This window comes from Tamandua tetradactyla, chromosome 9 (assembly GCF_023851605.1).
Source record: "Tamandua tetradactyla isolate mTamTet1 chromosome 9, mTamTet1.pri, whole genome shotgun sequence".
Taxonomy (NCBI): Eukaryota; Metazoa; Chordata; class Mammalia; order Pilosa; family Myrmecophagidae; genus Tamandua; species Tamandua tetradactyla.
This window is the reverse complement of record NC_135335.1, coordinates 34,922,899-34,942,464: the sequence shown is the minus strand read 5'-3', so window position 1 is coordinate 34,942,464 and position 19,566 is coordinate 34,922,899. Positions and strand designations below refer to the sequence as shown.

General features: G+C 37.9%; 1 protein-coding gene and 1 pseudogene across 6 annotated transcripts in view; one reads left to right on the top strand and one right to left on the bottom strand.

Annotated features, from left to right (window-relative positions):
* NR2C2 (nuclear receptor subfamily 2 group C member 2) overlaps window positions 1-19,566 on the bottom strand; it is a 165,980-nt gene that overhangs the window by 65,490 nt on the left and 80,924 nt on the right. The gene's annotated exons all lie outside the window — the stretch shown is intronic.
* LOC143646331 (peptidyl-prolyl cis-trans isomerase A pseudogene) lies at window positions 12,356-12,975 on the top strand (annotated as a pseudogene).

Below are 19,566 nucleotides of genomic sequence, written 5' to 3'. Positions count from 1 at the left end.
ATGCAGCAAAGGCAGGGCTAAGAGAGAAATTTATTGCCCTAAATTCCTATATCAAAAAAGAAAAGCAAAAATCGAGGAATTAACTGATCACTTTGGAAGAACTAGAGAAAGAACAGCAAACTAACCCCAAAGCAAGCAAAAGGAAAGAAATAATGAAGATTAGAGCAGAAATAAATGAAACTGAGAACATGAAAACAATCAAGAAAATCAACAAAACCAAAATTTTCTATGAGAAAATCCCTAAGATTGATGGACCCTTAGCAAGGTTGACAAAAAGAAGAGAGAGGATGCAAATAAATAAAATCAGAAATGGAAGAGGAGACATAACCACTGACCCCGCAGAAATAAAAGAGGTAATGAAAGGACGTTATGAACAACTTTATGCTAATAAATATAACAATGTAGATGAAATGGACAACTTCCTAGAAAGGAATCAACAACCATCACTGACTTGAGAAGAAACAGATGACCTCAATAAACCAATCAGAAGTAAAGAAACTGAATTAGTCATTAAGAAGTTCCCCAAAAAGAAAAATCCAGGACCAGATGGCTTCACATGTGAATTCTACCAAACATTCCAGAAAAAATGAGTACCAGTCCTGCTCAAATTCTTCAAAAAAACTGAAGAGGAGGGAAGGTTACCTAACTCATTCTATGAAGCAAACATTACCCTCATATCAAAGGCAGACAAAGACACTACAAAAAAAGAAAATTACAGATCAACCTCTCTAATGAATATAGATGCAAAAATCCTCAACAAAATTCTTGCAAGTCGAATCCACCAGCACATTAAAAGAATTATACACCATGACCAAGTAGGATTCACCCCAGGTATTCAAGGATGGTTCAACATAAGAAAATCAATTAATGTAATACACCATATCAACAAAGCAAAGCAGAAAAACCACATGATCATCTCAATTGATGCAGAAAAGGCATCTGACAAAATTCAACATCCTTTCTTGTCGAAAACACTTCATAGGATAGGAATAGAAGGGAACTTCCTCAACATGATAAAGGGAATTTATGAAAAACCCAGAGCTAACATCAGCCTCAACGTGGAAAAACTGAAAACTTTGCCCCTAAGATCACGAACAAGTCAAGGATGTCCGCTATCACCATTGTTATTTAACATTGTGTTGGAAGTTCTAGCCAGAGCAACTTGACAAGAAAAAGAAATACAAGGCATCAAAATTAGAAAGGAAGAATTAAAACTCTTACTGGTTACAGATGATATGCTACTATATGTCTAACCCCCCGTGTTTTCTATACACTAGTAATGAACAATCTGAGGGGAAAATAAAGAAAAAAGTCATTTATAATTGCAACCAAAAGAATACAATATTTAGGAATAAATTTAACTAAGGATACAAAAGACCTATACAAAGAAAACTGCAAGAAATTGCTAAGAAATCCAAGAAGACCTAAATAAATGGAAGGGCATACATACCATGTTCATGGACTGGGAGATTAAATATAGTTAAGATGTCAATTCTACCTAAATTGACTTAGAGATTCAATGCATTATCAATTAAAATCCCAAACAATTACTTTTCAGAAATAGAAAAACCAATAACCAAATTTACATGGAAGCTCAGGGTGTCCCGAATAGCTAAAAATATCCTGAGAAAGAAAAATGAAGTCGGAGGTCTCGTATTTCCTGACTTTAAGGCGTATTATGAAGCTACAGTGGTCAAAACAGCATGGTACTGGCATAAAGGTAGATATATTGACCAATGGAATCAAACAGATTGTTCAGATGTAGACCCTCTCATCTATGGACAATGATCCTTGATAAGGCAGTCAAGTCAATTCACCTGGGACACAACAGTCTCTCCAATAAATGGTGCCTAGAGAACTGGATATCCACATGCAAAAGAATGAAAGAGGATCTATATCTCACACCCTATACAAAAATCATTGTCCTCCCCACTAAATGGGACATGACATCCAGGGGTGCAAGTCTCCCTGGCAGCATGGGAGATGACATGGTAGCTTCAGTTAGATATTGTTACCTATTATAACCTGCCAAACCCCAACCAAAACCATTTCTGCCAATCCTAAAGAAGACCTAGGGCAAGATAAAAGATTCTACAAAGGCTCCATGCACTAGGATAACTTTCCAGAGACCTATAACCACCAGATGGGTCCCTGGACCAGATAAGTCTTGAAATACAGAGGGACCAGGCTCGCCGAACATGAACTAGTTCCACCCTCCTATTCCACATTATCGGCAGCCCATCCAACATGAAAAGTTAGAATGGGCAGAGCCCAAATACCTCTAAAGAATAGGAGAAACAGAAGAAAGAAAGCTTTCTTCCGAAGGTGAAACACCTGAACATAAAAGGGTAATTGTGCTGGTTTGAAACAGCTATGTATCCCCCCCAAAATTATGTTCTTTTAATCCATTCTGTGGGTGCAGACCCATTGTAGGGAGGACCTTTTGATTAGGTTGTTTCCATGGAGATGTGACCCACCCAATTCAAGGTAGGTCTTAATTCTTTTACTGGAAGAGAATCTTTTCACTATGAAGAGAATAAAGACAGATACGGAGACAGATCAGAGAGCAGAGAGATGAAACCAAGTGAGGATACAGAGATAAGGGGTTGGAGACGCTAGAAGACCCTCAAAGATACAGGGAGCTCAGAGAGTTGTCCTCAAAGAAGAAAGAAAAGACACATGGGACCTAAAAGCAATGGAACCGAGGAGTAAAGGATCAGCGGTTACTTTCCCATGTGACAGAGGAACCCCAGATGCTACTGGCCCTTCTTCAGTGAAGGTATCCTCTTATTGATGTGTTAATTTGGACATTTCCAGGGCCTTACAATGGTCAATAAATATTTTTTAATTTATTAAAAAAAATAAATAAGGGCAGGCCACAGTGGCTCAGCAGACAGAGTCCTCGCCTGCCATGCTGGAGATCATGGTGCCTGCCCATGCAAATAAATAAATAACATAAAATTGATAAACAAATAACCTCCCATTTAAATAAACCAACCCATTTCTGGTATGCTGCATTTTGGCAGTCTGAGCAAACTGAAAAAGCAATCTGAAAAGTTGTATTAATATCCAGATAAAGAATCAGGTGTAGAAGAAGAGCTGAGAAAATCTGAATAGTTAAAGGTTTAGTACAAGTTGGACCAAGCTGAGTCTTAATACCTACAACAACACTAGGCAAGAGGGAAAAACTGACCTTCAGAGTTAGCACATCAAAATAATCAGACGTCCAGAAATTTTCACTCTTTATTGAGAGAATTCTGAAAATAGCAAGAAAAAAAGAGATTCATCACATAAAAGGGATCCTCAATAAAGACTAAGACCAAATTCTTCATCAGTGACCATGGAGGCGAGAAGGCCGTGGTGGGATATATTTAAAGTACTGAGAGAAAAACTATCAGCCCAAATTCTTTATCCAGCAAAACTATTCTTTAAAAATGAGGGAGATAAACAGATAAACAGTAACTTAGCACTCTTCAACAAAAGACCTGCCCAATAAGAATTGTTAAAGGGAACTCTTTACATTGAAAGGAAAAGATAGGAGAGAGTGGCTTGGAGCAGTGTGAAATAGTGAAAATCTTCAGTAAAGGTAACTAAATGGGTAAATGCAAAACCCAATAGCACTGAATCCTCAACATAACTCTATTATTTAATTTTTACAAGAGTTAGAATACAATCGAATAAGAAGTAGTCATACTTTGATAACGGACACATAAAATACAAAGTGGTAAAGTGGAACAAAAACAACATAAAGAGAGACAATGGGAGCACAAAACATGTATGCAATTGAAGTTAAGTTGTTATCTTTTCAAATTAGCCGGTTAAAAACTTAGGTTGTGGGGGCGGGCCGCGGTGGCTCAGCGGGCAAAGTGCTTGCCTGCTATGCCGGAGGACCTCGGTTCGATTCCCGGCCCCAGCCCATGTAACAAAAAACGGAAAAACAAAATACAATAAAACAAGAAAATGTTTAAAGATGTTTCCCTTTCTTCCTTCCTTCCTTCCTTCTATCCTTCCTTCCTTCTCTCTGTCTTTCCTTAAAAAAAAAAAAAAAAAAAAAAAAAAAAAAACTTAGGTTGTGGACACAAACTCCAGGGTAACCACAAAGAAAGTATTTTAAAAATGTACAGAAACAGAATGAGACAGGGATCAGTAATATATATCATGACAGATCAAGTATACAAAAACAGAGGCTGTAATAAAGGAAAGAGAGACAAAAAAAGATAGGACATGTAAAAACCAAAGGACAAAGTTGCTGAAGTACTGCCTTTACAGTAATAACAGTGAATGTTAATGGATTAAACTCCCCATTGAAAAGACACAGATTGGTAGAATGGATTAAAAAGCACAATCCAGCAATGCTGTTTCCAAGAGACTCATTTCAGATCCAAAGACACAAACGGGTTGAAAGTGAAGTAATAGAAAAAGTTAATCTATGAATATAGTAAACAAAAGAGAACTAAGGTAGCTATGCTAATATCAGACAAAACAGAAATAACTATCATAAATATTTATGCACCTAACCATGGTTTCAAAATACATGTTTCAAAATACATGAAACAAACACAGGCAAAACTAGAGGGAGAAACAGGTACAGCTACAATAATAACTGGAGATGTTAATATACCACTTTCACAAATAGATAGAATATCTAGAAAGAAAAACAATAAAGAAACAGAGAACTTGAATAATATGAAAAATGAACTAGACCCAGCAGACATATACAAACACTGGTATCCCAATACAACAGTATCCACATTTTTCTCAAGTGAACGGAGGTCATTCTCCAGGAGAGAGCACATGTTGGGTCATAAAACAAGTCAAAATTCATTTTAAAACAAGAAAATTATACAAAGCATCTTCTATAAACACAAAGCTGGAAATCCCTAACAGTCAGAAAACTGGAAAGTCAGCGCATATATGGAAGTTAAATAATGCCGTCTTAATCAATGGGTCAAAGAAATTACAAAAGAAATCAGTAAATAACTTGAGATGAATGAAAACGAGAACACAACATATCAAACCTTATGGGGGAGTGGCATCATCAACATGGCAATGTAAACAGCTACTGAAAAACTCTCCCCAAAAACAGCAAAAAAGGGGGACAATTCTGACTTGTTCAGAAGTCTGGAGGAAGGTATAGACTGGAGAAGGATGCCACAAACACTGAATCGAAGAAAGAGGAAAAACAACAGGTAGGAAACTTCCATCCTGGACTGGCCAGTCTTCCCCCTTTCCCCCTCACTCGATCCCATATAGCTTGGTAAGTATGAATAAGAAGCAGCATACGGGATTCCTGCCACCTCCCACGAGGGACACAGACTATAAAATCTCTCAGAGCAGTGAGACATGTCTCCATCTATATCCAGACACAGAAACCCAGGCCCACAGAGACTCACGACAGGACTGAAGCCTTGGAGGAGGGCAGAATATAAAAAGGCTGCAAGGAAGAATTTCCAAAATGGAAAATTAGGGAGGGAATGACAAAATCTGCCCTAAAAGCAGCAAGTAGTCAGGCAGAGAATACCCAAATCAATTGTTTGGGAACCCAGGGTACAGGAGAGGGCATTTCAAGGCTAGGTCAGTGAGGGATGGACGAGGAGTCTGAGTAAATGTGGACGGACTATTCCCAGCCCTGGTTCCTAACAAAAGTCCCCCACCTTTGAGGGAAACAGCAGTGGGCAGTCTGATCCTTGCCTGGGGGACGGTTGCAGTCTGGGGCAGCTGGGGGGAACCCTCTACTGCAAGTAAAGTGGGGGACACAGCCCCACACTGAGCCAGATCTTGGCTGTCTAAGTGAGGGCACAGTAACCCTACAGTTTCTGTCCTGCTGACTCCAGGAGGTATACAACCTCTTAGGGAGATTAAGTCACTGAACAGCGCCACCTGCTGGGGAGGCTGGAAAGTGAGGGGGAACTGAAGGGCTTTTCAGATTTTTCCCAGACCCTACTGCAGGCCTATTGGCGGTGGTTTACACTCTATGCACAGGAACTCGGTCCTGTTTGGGCTGACAAATATCAATGACCCAACTGTTAAACCAGTGCCTTAAAAAAATTCATGTCTTGCTGCCCAGTGAAAAGCAGAGCACTCCTGGGTCGACTGGTGGGTGGGTAAGTTGAACTTCTCAGTCCCCAGCCCAAGATCTTTCCATGTGGGAGCCTGGGAATCACCAGACACACTATGTCCACAGGTGGATTCTCAGTGAAGGTGCACAGTATGCAGCTTCTACCTCCAGAGTCAGCAGCTTTCAGTAAACATGGAGAACAGTGGCCTTGACTAGATTATTAATTACCTGGTTGAGTCCTAGCCCAGCAGGTGTAAGCAGCCGGGGGGGTGGGCATGTAGGGAAGAGGTGGGCTCAAGAGCACTATCTCCCAGAAAGACAGGGAAAGTACAGTCTGACAAACTGATTTTCTACCCTGCCCCTAATAGACATCTGAAAAGGGCCGCACCTCCTGTGTAAGGCTCTGCCCCTGGTTTGGCTGGGAAAAACTAACAAACCAAGTACCAAAAGAGACATTCAATGCAAACTACAAGCAACTTAAAATCTTAGACAAATGACACAAATCAACTTCAAAATAATCTTATCAAGATAATCAGATTCCAAGAAACCAACAAAAAATCACAAAGCAATAAAAAGCAAGAAGACATGACCAAGCCAAATGACCAAATGAAAAAGCCGGAAGAGACAGATGAATTTGGAAGAACTAATCAAAGATGTTTGTGCAAATCTCCTAAATAACTTGAATGAGTTAGCTAAAGAGATAAAATACATCAAAAAGATACTAGAAGAGCATAAAGATGACTTTGAAAAAATAAACAGAAAAATGGCAAAACCTATGGAAATGAAAGATATTGTATATCAAATTAAAAATATACTAGAGATGCATAACAGCAGATTTGAAAAGGCAGAAGAAAGAATAAGCAAACTAGAGGACTGTTCTAGTTTGCTAGCTGCCAGAATGCAACATACCAGAAACAGAATGGCTTTTTAAAAGGGGAATTTAATAGGTTGCTAGTTTTACAGTTCTAAGGCTGAGAAAATATCCCAGTTAAAGCAAGTCTATAGAAATGTCCAATGTAAGGGATCCAGGGAAAGATACCTTGATTCAAGAAGGCCAACTGAAGTTCAAGGTTTCTCTCTCAAGTGGAAGGGCACGTGGCAAACACAGTCGAAGTTTCTTTCTCATCTGGAAAGGCACATGGTGAACACAGTGTCATCTGCTAGCTTCCTCTCCTGGCTTCTTGTTTCATGACGTTCCCTGGGAGGCATTTTCCTTCAACATCTCCAAAGGTTGGTGGCTTGTGGATGCTCTGCTTTGTGGTGCTGCAGCATTCTCTGCTCTCTCTGAATCTCTTTCATTCTCCAAAATGTTTCCTCTTTTATAGGATTCCAGAAACTTATCAAGACCCACCCAAATGGGTGGAGACATGTTGTCACCTAATCCAGTTTAACAACCACTCTTGATTTAATGACATCTCCAGGAAGATGATCTGATTACAGTTTCAAACATTCAGTATTGAATAGGGATTATTCTGCCTTTATGAAATGGGATTTAGATTAAAACATGGCTTTTCTAGGGGACATACATCCTTTCGAACTAGCACAAGGATAGAGCAACTGAATTTGAATGCACGAAAGAACAAATGGTGAAAAATACGTAAAAATTTTAATTGCATTTCAGGGAAAGAATTGACAACATGAAGCATGCTAATATAAGAGTCACTGGTGTCCCAGAAAGAGAAGAGTAAAGGGCTAGGAAGATTATTTAAGGAGATAATTGGGGAAAATTTCCCAACCCTTATAAAACATAAATATGCAAATAAAAGCCAAAAAAAAACTCTAAATAGAATAAATCCAAATAAACCCACTCCAAGACACATACTAATCAGACTGTCAAATGCTGATGAGGAGAGACTCCTGAAAGCACGAAGAGAAAAACGAATCACCATGTGCAAGGGAAACCACATAAGACTAAGCGATGACTATTTACTGCGCACCATGGAAGCAAGAAGGCAGTGGTAAATTATATTTAAGATTCTGAAAGAGAAAAATTGCTAGCCAACAATTCTTTAATCAGCAAAGCTGTCCTTCAAGACTGAGAGAGAGTTTAAGATTTTCACAGATAAACAAATGCTGAGAGAATCTGAATCTGTTAATAAGAGATCTGTCCTACAAGAAATATTAAAGAGAGGTCTGTCAACTGGAAAAAAAAAAAAAAAAGGCGAGAAAGGTCTAAAAGAGGGCACAGAATCGAAGAGTATTAGTAAGGGTAACTTAAAGGATAAATGAAATATAGAGGAAAAAAAGAGATCTGACAAAAAACAAAGGATAAGATGGTTGAATCAAGAACTGTCTTTACAGCAATAATTTTGAATGTTAACAATTAAACTCCCCAATTAAAAGACCTAGGTTGGCAGAATGGATTAAAAAATATAATCTATATGCTGTTTACAAAAGACTCATCTTAGACCTAAAGATTAAAAAGGTTTAAAGTTAAAGGATGGAAAAAGATATTCCATGTTAATTAGTAACCAAAAGAAAGCTGGGGTGGCTATACTAATACGACAAAACAGACTTTAAATGTAGAGATGTCATAAGAGACAAGAATGATCACTGTTTATTAATAAAAGGGGCATTTCACCAAAAAAAAAAAATAACCATCATAAATATTATGCATCCAATCAAGAAGGTGCAAAATGCATGAGGCAAACACTGGCAAAACTGAAGGGAACAATAGATGTTTCTACAATAATAGTGGGAGATTTCAATATACAACTCTCTTCTATAGGTAGAATAACCAGACAGAGAATCAATAGAGAACTTAAACAATATGGTAAAAGACTTAGACCTAACAGACAAATGAATTGCTGTACCCCAAAACAACAGGATATGTATTCTTTTCAAGTATTTATGGAACATTCTCCAGGATAGATCATATGCTAGAGCACAAAACAGGTCTTAATACTTTAAAAAATAAAGTTATTCAAAGCACGTTCTCTGATCATAATGGAATGAAGCCAGAAATACATAGCCATTGAAAAACAGAACTTTCACAAATATCTGGAGGTTAAACAACACACTCTGAAACAATCAGTGGGTCAAAGAAGACACTGCAAGAGAAATCAGTAAATACCTGGAGATGAAGGAAAATGGCAATAGAACATATCAAAACCTATGGGATGCAGCTAAGGCAGTACTGAGAGGGAAATTTATAGCTCTAAATACCTATATTAAAAAGGAAGAAAGAGGTAAAACCAAAACAACTGAAGAAACTAGAGAAAGAGCAGCAAACTAATCCTATAACAAGTAGGAGAAAAGAAATAAAGATTAAAGCAGAAATATATGCACTAGAGAGAATCAATAAAACCAAAAGTCAGTTCTTTGAGAAGATCAACAGGATTGACAAACCTTTACCTAAACTGAAGAAGTAAAAAACAGAGAAGATGCAAATACATAAATCAGAAATGAAAGTGGGGCCATTAACATGGACCCAAAGAACTAAAAAAACAATCTTAGAGGATACTATGAACAACTGCATGCCGACAAACTAGACAACTTAGATGAAATGGGCAATTTCCTTGAAACACATTAACAACCTATACCTGACTCGAGATGAAACAGAGTCCTCGCAAATCAATCACAAGTAAAGAGATTCAATCAGTCAACAAAAACCTCCCCACAATGAAAAGCCCAGGACCAGATGGCTTTACAGGGGAATTTTAACAAACATTCCAAGAACTAACAACATTCACGCTCAAACTCTTCCAAAAATTTGAAGAAAAATAACACTGCCTAACTCATTCTATGAAGCAAACAATCACTTCAATATCAAAACTTGATAAAGATACTATAAGAAAGGAAAACTGAAAAAAACAGGAACATTACCTAACTCATTCTATGAAGCAAACATCACTCTACTATCAAAACCTGATAAAGATACTTTAAGAAAGGAATACAACAGAACAATCTCTCTAATGAATGTAGATGTAAAAATTCTCAACAAAAATACTTGTAAATTGATTCCAGCAGCATGCGAAAAGAATTATAGTATAGCTCATTTGAACAACTGAAACATAGGTAGCCCAGAATAAGAAAGAGGTCCTTTAATCCTGTATTGATTATTGTAATGCTTGGAAAGATCCTAGAGTATATAAACCAGATAATCAAAAAGTATTGGCAAAGTCCCTTGGGGAATGGGAAAAAGAATATGGAACTATTAAACCTTACCATCAGGGAATCCCTGATATGGTGTCAAACTTTAGGGACACCCAAATCAATAGGTGAGGCACTCGATCCTGAGCCTTACTCTTGTGATGCTTATGTGGGTAGCGGAAAAGCTTAGACTACCTATGGGCATGCCTAAGAGTTACTTCTGGAGGACCTCTACTGTTGCTCAGATGAGGGCTCACTCTCTCTAAGCCCAAATCTGCAAGTGAAATCATTGCTTCCCCCCTACATGGGACATGACATCCAGGGGTGAAAGCCTCCCTGGCAACGTGGGAGATGACTTCCAGGGATGAGTCCAGTCCTGGCACTGTAGGATCAATAATGTCATCCTGTCCAAAAGTGGGGAAAGAAATTTTAACTAATAACGTATCAGTGGCTGAGAGAGTTCAAATAGAGTTGAGAGACCACTCTGGAGGTTGCTCTTACACAAGCTTCAGGTAGACCTTGTTACCTGTCATAACCTGCCAAACCCCAACCAGGACCATTCCAATCACTCCTGAAAAACACCTAGGGCAATATATAAGATTCCACAAGGGTTCCATGCACTAGAGTAACTTTCCAGAAACCTAAAACCTCCAGATGGGTTCCTGGTCCAGATAAGTCCTGAAACCTAGAGGGCCCAGCCTCTCCAGAACATCAGATAGTTTCATCTCCCTACCCCATATTAGTGACAGACCTTTCCAATATGAAAAAGTAAGAACTGCCATAGCTCAAATTAGCTTCTCTATCCTTCTCTAAAGAGAAGGATAGAAAGATCAAAGGTAATGGTAGAGTTATACAGTGAAGACAGGATTTAACAAATGAATATGAACGCTGAATCATTAAATTGATATCTCTTTTAATCTCCAGTATCTTAGAGCAGCTAGAAGTAAAAACCTACAATTGTGGAATTGTAACCCAAGTTAAACTCTGAAATATGTTCTGCAACTAATTGTGGTACTGTGCTTTGAAATTTATAGCCTTTGTATACGTATGTTATTTTTCACACACAAAAAAGAAGGAAAATAGATTGTGATGATAGAAAAATATTTAAGCCTTCTAGCTTCCTATATGCTGGAGCACCTAGAAGGAAAAAAATCTAAGGATTGTATGGTAGCCAATGACAAACTCTGGGATCTGTTCTGTAACTACTTGTTGAAGAATATTTTGAAAACTTTTCCCTTTTTATTTGTTTGCTTTGCATATATGTAACACTATAAAATAAAAAAGTTAAAAAAAAAAAATAGGAACTCAGAAATAAACCCTCACATGTATGGCCAAAAAAGAATTATACAGGGTGGGTCACGGTGGCTCAGCAGGCAGACTTCTTGCCTGCCATGCCAAAGACCCAGGTTTGTTTCCAAGTGCCTGCCCATGTAAAAAAATAAATTAAAAAAATTATATACCACCAAGTGGGGTTTATTCCAGGCATGTAAGGATGGTTCAACATGAGAAACTCGATGTAATATATTAACAGATTGAAAGGGAAAAATTACATGATCATCTCGACCGATACAGAAAAAGAATTCGATAAAATTCACATCCTTTCTTGAAAAAAACACTTCAAAAGGTAGGAATCAAAGGAAACTTTCTCAATATCATAAAGGGCATGTATGAAAAACCCACAAGCACACTGTACTCAATGGTGAGAAACTGAAAGCCTTCCCCCAAAGATTAGGAATGAGACAAGGATTCCCATTGTCAAACACTTATTCAACATTGTGCTAGAAGTTCTAGATAGAGTAAGTAGGCAAGAAAAAAGAAATAAATGGCACAAATAGAAAAACAAAGAAGTAAAACTCTCATTATTTGTAGAAGACATAACCTGTATTTGGAAAAGCCCAAGGAAACTATGACAAAGCTACTTGAGCTAATAAACAAATTTAGCAAAGTAGCAATATACAAGATTAACGCACAAAAATCAGTAATGTTTCTATACACTATTAATGACCTAACGAAAGAGGTAATTAAAAAAAAAATTCCATTTACATTAGCAACAAAAAGAATTAAGTATCTAGGAATAGATTTAACCAAGGATGTAAAGGACCTCTATGCAGAAAACCACAAAACACTGCTAAAATAACTCACTTAAATAGGTGGAAAAACATTGTGTTTATGGATAGGAAGGCTAAATATTGTGAAGGTATCAATCTACCCAAATTGACCTACAGATTCAATGCAATAGCAATCAAAATTCCAGCAACCTGCTTGTAGATGCCACCATCCACTGTCGCAGTTTCCCTTATGCAGTCATGGTCAATCCCACTGTGTTCTTCGACATCACCATAAATGGTGAGCCCTTAGGTTGTGTCTCCTTCGAGCTGTTTGCAGACAAAGTTCCAAAAACAGCAGAAAATGTTCGTGCTCTGAGCACTAGGGAGAAAGGATTTGGTTACAAGGTTTCCTGCTTTCAGAGAATTATTCCTGGGTTTATGTGCAGGGTACTGACTTCATATGCCATAATGGCACTGGGGGCAAGTCCATCTACGGGGAGAAGTTCGATGATGAGAAATTCATTCTGAAGCATACATGTCCTGATACCTTGTCAATGGCCAATGCTGGACTCAACACAAATGGTTCTCAGTTTTTCATCGGCACTGCTAAGACAGAGTGGTTAGATGGTTAAGTATGTGGTCTTTGACAAAATGAAAGAGGGCATGAATATTGTGGAAGTCATGGAGTGCTCTGGGTCCAGGAATGGCAAGACCAGCAAGAAGATTATCATTGCTGACTGGACAAATCTAATAAATTTGATTTGTGTTTTGTATTAAGCACCAGACTATTCCTCTACAACTCAGGAGAACGTCCCAGCTCCCCTGCCGGTCTGCCTCAGTAACTTATCATTGTGCTCCTGCTGCAGTTCTTTGGATTCTACATCATTCTTCCTTTCCAAGTCTAGCTGGATTGCAGAGTTAAGTTTATGATTATGAAGTAAAAACTTAAACAAAAACTTAAAAAAATTCCAACAATCTACTGTGCAGATTTGGAAAAGTTAGTTATTAAGTTTATTTTGAAGGGAAAGGGGCCTCAAATACCCAAAAGCATTCTTAAAAAAAAAAAAAAGAATAAAGTGGAAGGACTTACACTTTCTGACTTTAAAGTTTATTTTAAGGCCAATGGTCAAAACAGAATGGATTTGAAGAGGTGCCAAGATGACAGCTTGGCAAGGTGTGCGATTTAGTTCATCCTCCAGAACAACTACTAAATAACCAGGAACAGTACAGAACAGCTCCTGGGGTCATGTCAGTGACCGGAAACACAGCGTACCCCAGTCTGGACCAGTTGGATCGGCTGCAAGCCCCCCCAGAATCGTGAGTTCCCCAAGCCATGGCAGCTGGCGCCCCACCCCCACAGGTTGCTTCCCAGAGGGGAAAGGAAAGGAAATTTACCAGCAGCAGGGGCCGAGCACAACCAAACGCCAATTGTGGAATTAACAAATTTGAACAACTAAAAATAGGCCTCCAGCTCAGGTGAACCTGGTCAAAGTGGAGGTTGCTCATTTTTGCCCTGGTGCCAAGGGGGCAGGGCTGACGGAAAAAGAAAAAAAAAAAAAGGAAACAGGTTTTTGTGGTTGTGTTTCTACAAAGGCTTGACTGCCTTAGGATTCAGCGGCAGGACTTCTCAGGCTGCAACTACCCCAGGTATAGGCAGAAACAAGCACGTTTGAGGGCTTCTCTGGAGCCTGTGCCCTTCCCCAGGAGAGAGGAGAAGCTCAACTCAGGTGGAATCCCTCCCTTAAGGAATTCAGACACCAGGGTTTGGAAATTTGAAGCCATTAAAACCAGCCTACAACCGCTCCTCTGTCTCCATCAAACCCCAGCAGGGAAAATCTGCCCAAGTTAAAGGCACCGCATCATCTTACACTGGTGAGACCTGCAGGCAGACAAGCACCACATACTGGGCAGGATAAGAAAAACAGAGCCAAGAGACTTCACAGGAAAGTCTTTCAACCTGCTGGATCTCACCCTCAGGGAAAACCGACACAGGTGACTCTTTCTTCCTGATAGGAGGCCAGTTTGGTCTGGGAAAATCCGGCTGGGGTCTATAATACCTAAGCAGACCCTCCTAAGGGTGAGGGGAAAAAGGCACCATACAGGCACGGCAAGAAACAAGAAAACAAGAACTGAAAATTTCTCCTCTGTTAAACAAAACCTAAGCTAGACGTCCAGAAAAAGCTGAACAGAATATCAAAGAAAAGATAGACAAAAAATTCATCCAGCAAGAAAACCCTAGGTAAAAGAAGTGAAAACAATCTTCAGAATAAACTAATTAAGGTAATTAAATGCCTAGACGCCAGCAAAAAATAACAAATTACACTAGGAAAACTGAAGATATGGCCCAGTCAAAGAACAAACCAACAATTCAAATGAGATACAGAAGTTGAAACAATTAATTCGGAACATACAAACACCCATGGAAAACCTCATCAAAAATCAAATATAAAGAAGGCAAGGAATGAATTAAAACAAGAAATCGAAAGTCTGAAAACAGAAATCACAGAACTTATGGGATTGAAAGACACCAGAGAAGAGATGAAAAAAAGCAATGGAAACCTACAATGTTAGATTTCGAGAGGCAGAAGATAGGATTCGTGAACTGGAGGCAGGAACATCTGAAATCTGACAAGAAAAAGAAAATATAGGGAAAAAAATGGAAAAATATGAGCAGGGACTCAGGGAACTGAAGGACAATATGAAGCGCACGAATATATGTGTTGTGGGTGTCCCAAAAGGAGACAAGAAGGGAAAAGGAGGAAAAAAACTAATGAAGGAAATTATCACTGAAAATTTCCCAAGAAGTGCAGCGTACCTCAAAGAGAATAGATTCAAAAAGACATACTTGAAAACACTTACTAATCAGAATGTCAGAGGTCAAAGGGAAAGAGAGAATCTTGAAAGCAGCAAGAGAAAAGCAATCCATCACATACAAGGAAAGCCCAACAAGACTATGCATAGATTTCTCAGCAGAAACCATGGAGGCGAGAAGACAGCGGGATGATATATTTAAATTACTAAAAGAGAAAAACTGCCAACCAAGAATTCTATATCCAGCAAAACTGTCCTTCAAAAATGAGGGAGAAATTAAAACATTTTCAGACAAAAAATCACTGAGAGAATTTGTGACCAAGAGACCAGTTCTGCAAGAAATACTAAAGGGAGCACTAGAGACAGATACGAAAAGACAGAAGAGAGAAGTGTGGAGAAAAGTGTAGAAATGAAGACTATAGGGAGTAAAGGAAAATTAGATATGACATATAAAATCCAAAAGGCAAAACGGCAGAAGAAAGTACTACCCATGAAGTAATAACACTAAATGTTAATAGATTAAACTCCCCAATCAAAAGACATAGACTGGCAGAATGGATTAAAAAACAGGACCCATCTATATGCTGTCTACAGGAAACACATCTTAGACCCAAGGATAAACATAGGTTGAAAGTGAAAGGTTGGGAAAAGATACGTTATGCAGATAACAATCAGAAAAGAGCAGAAGTAGCTATACTAATATCCAACAAATTAGACTTCAAATGTAAAACAGTTAAAAAGACAAATAAGGACACTATGTATTAATAAAAGGAACAATTCAACAAGAAGACATAACAATCATAAATATTTATGCACCGAGCCAGAATGCTCCAGAATACATGCAGCAAACACTGAAAAGAGATATAGACAAATCTACCATAATAGTTGGAGACTTCAATTCCACACTCCCATAAATGGCCAGAGCATCTAGACAGAGGATCAATAAAGAAACAGAAAATTTGAATAACAGAATAAATGAGCTAGACTTAACAGACATTTATAGAACATTACACCCCACAACAGCAGGATACACCTTTTTCTCAAGTGCTCATGAATCATTCTCAAGGAAAGACCATATGCTGGGTCACAAAGCAAGTCTCAATAAATTTAAAAAGATTGAAATCATACAAAACACTTCCTCAGATCATAGAGGAATGAAGTTGGAAATCAATAATAGGCAGAGTGCCAGAAAATTCACAAATATGTGGAGGCTCAACAACACACTCTTAAATAACCAGTGGGTCAAGGAAGAAATTACAAGAGAAATCAGTAAATATCTTGAGGCAAATGAAAATGAAAACACAACATATCAAAACTTATGGGATGCAGCAAAGGGAGGTGCTAAGAGGGAAATTTATTGCCCTAAATGCCTATATCAAAAAGGAGAAAGGGCAAACCTTGAGGAATTAACTGTCCACTTGGAAGAAGTAGAGAAAGAAGAGCAAATTAACTAAAGGAAAGAAGTAATGAAGATTAGAGCAGAAAGAAGTGAAATTGAGAACATGAAAACAACTGAGAAAATCAACAAAACCAGAAGTTGGTTTTATGAGAAAATCAATAAGATTGATGGACCCTTAGCAAGAATGACAAAAAGAAGAGAGAGGATGCAAATAAATAAGATCAGAAATGGAAGAGAAGACATAACCACTGACCCCACAGAAATAAAGGAAGTAATGACAGGATACTATGAATAACTTTATGCTAATAAATACAACAATGTAAATGAAATGGACAACTTTCTAGAAAGGCATGAACAACCAACTCTGACTTGAGAAAAAATAGACCACCTCAACAAACCAATCACAAGTAAATAAATTGAATCAGTCATTAAGAACCTCCCAAAAAAGAAAAGTCCAGGACCAGATGGCTTCACATGTGAATTCTACCAAACATTCCAGAAAGAATTAGTATCAATCCTGCTCAAACTCTTCAAAGAAACTGAAGAGGAGGGAAAGCTACCTAATTCATTCTATGAAGCCAACATCACCCTCATACCAAATCCAGACAAAGATATTACAGAAAAATAAAACTACAGACCAATCTGTCTAATGAATATAGATGCAAAAATCCTCACCAAAATTTTGGCGAACTGAATCCAGCAGCACATTAAAAGAATTATACACCATGACCAAGTAGGATTCACCCCAGGTATGCAAGGATGGTTCAACATAAGAAAATCAATTCATGTAATACACCATATCAACAAATCAAAGCAGAAAAACTATATCATCTCGATTGATGCAGAAAAGGCATCTGACAAAATTCAACATCCTTTCCTGCTGAAAACACTTCAAAGGATAGGAATAGAAGGGAACATCCTCAATATGATAAAGGGAATATATGAAAAACCCACAGCTAACATCATCCGCAACGGGGAAAAAGTGAAAACTTTGCTCCTAAGATCAGGAAAAAGACAAGATGTCCACTATCACCACTGTTATTCAACATTGTGTTGGAAGTTCTAGCCAGAGCAGTTAGACAAGAAAAAGAAATATAAGGCATCAAAATTGGAAAGGAAGAAGTAAAACTCTCCCTGTTTGCAGATGTTATGGTAATATATGTCGAAAATCCCGAAAAATCCACAGCAAAACTACAAGTGCTAATAAATGACTAGAGCCAAGTGCCAGGTTACAAGTCAACACTCAAAAATCTGTAGTGTTTCTATATACTAGTAATGAACAATCTGAGGGGGAAATCAAGAAAAGAAATCCATTTACAATTGCAACCAAAAGAATAAAATATTTAGGAACAAATTTAACTAAAGAGACAAAAGATCTATGCAGAGATAACTATAAGAAATTGTTAAAAGAAATCACAGAAGATCTAAATAGATGGAAGGGCATACCATGTTCATGGATTGTAGGACTAAATATAGTTAAGATGTCAATTCTACCTAAATTGATTTACAGATTCAACGCAATACCAATCAAAATCCCAACAACTTACTTTTCAGAAATAGAAAAACCAATAACCAAATTTATCTGGAAAGGCAGAGTGCCCCGAAGAGCTAAAAGTATCCTGAGGAAAAAAAATGAAGTCGGAGGTCTCAAGCTGCCTGACTTTAAGGCATATTATGAAGCTACAGTGGTCAAAACAGCATGGTACTGGCATAAAGATAGATATACTGACCAATGGAATCGAATAGAGTGTTCAGATATAAACCCTCTCATCTATGGACAATTGATCTAACAGAGGACCCATATCTCACACCCTATACAAAAGTTAACTCAAAATGGATCAAAGACCTAAACACTAGATCTAAGACCATAAAACATTTACAAGAAAATGTAGGGAAGTATCTTATAAATTTTATACTTGGAGACGGTTTTCTAGATCTTACACCCAAAGCAAGAGCATTGAAGAAAGAAAGAAATAAATGGGAACTCCTCAAAATTAAACACTTTTGTGTGTCAAAGAACTTCATCAAGAAAGTAAAAAGACAGCCTACACAATGGGAGACAATATTTGGAAATGACATATCTGATAAAGGTCTAGTATCCAGAATTTGTAAAGAGATTGCTCAACTCAACAACAAAAAGATAGCCAACCCAATTACAAAATGGGCAAAAGACTTGAACAGACACTTCTCAGAAGAGTAAATACACATGGCCAAAAGGCACATGAAAAGATGCTCAACTTTCCTGGCTATTAGAGAAATGCAAATCAAAACCACAATGAGATATCATCTCACACCCGTCAAAATGGCCATTATCAATAAAACCGAAAATGACAAGTGCTGGAGAGGTTGTGGAGAAAGAGGCACACTTATCCGCTGTTGGTGGGAATGTCAAATGGTACAACTGCTGTGGAAGGTAGTTTGGCAGTTCCTCAAAAAGCTAAATATAGAATTGCCATATGACCTGGCAATACCATTGCTAGGTATCTACTCAGAGGAACATGAGGACATGGACACAAACAGACATTCACTCACCAGTGTTTATAGCAGCATTATTTACAATTGCAAAGAGATGGAAACAGCCAAAATGTGCATCAACAGACAAGTGGCTAAACAAGGTGTGGTCTATACATACAATGGAATATTATGCAGCTGTAAGACAGAATAAAGTTATGAAGTATGTAACAACATGGATAGACCTTAAGAACATTATGCTGAGTGAGGTTAGCCAGAAACAAAATGACAAATACTTTATGGTCTCACTGATATGAAATGACATTAGTGAATAAACTTGGAGAATTTCGTTGGTAACAGAGACTATCAGGAAATAGAAATAGGGTAAGATATTGGGTAACTGGAACTGAAGGGATACAGATTGGGCAACAGGACTGAGTATAAAAACCCAGAAGTGGACAGCACAATACTACCTAACTGTAATACAATTATGTTAAAACACTGAATGAAGCTGAATGTGAGAATGATAGAGGGAGGAGACCTGGGGGCACAAATGAAATCAGAAAGAAAGATAGACGACAAAGATTGAGATGGTATAATCTAGGAATGCCTAGAGTGTATAAAGATAGTGACTAAATGCACAAATTTTAAAATTGTTTTCGTATGAGGAAGAACAAAGGAATGTCATTATTGCAGGGTGTTGAAAA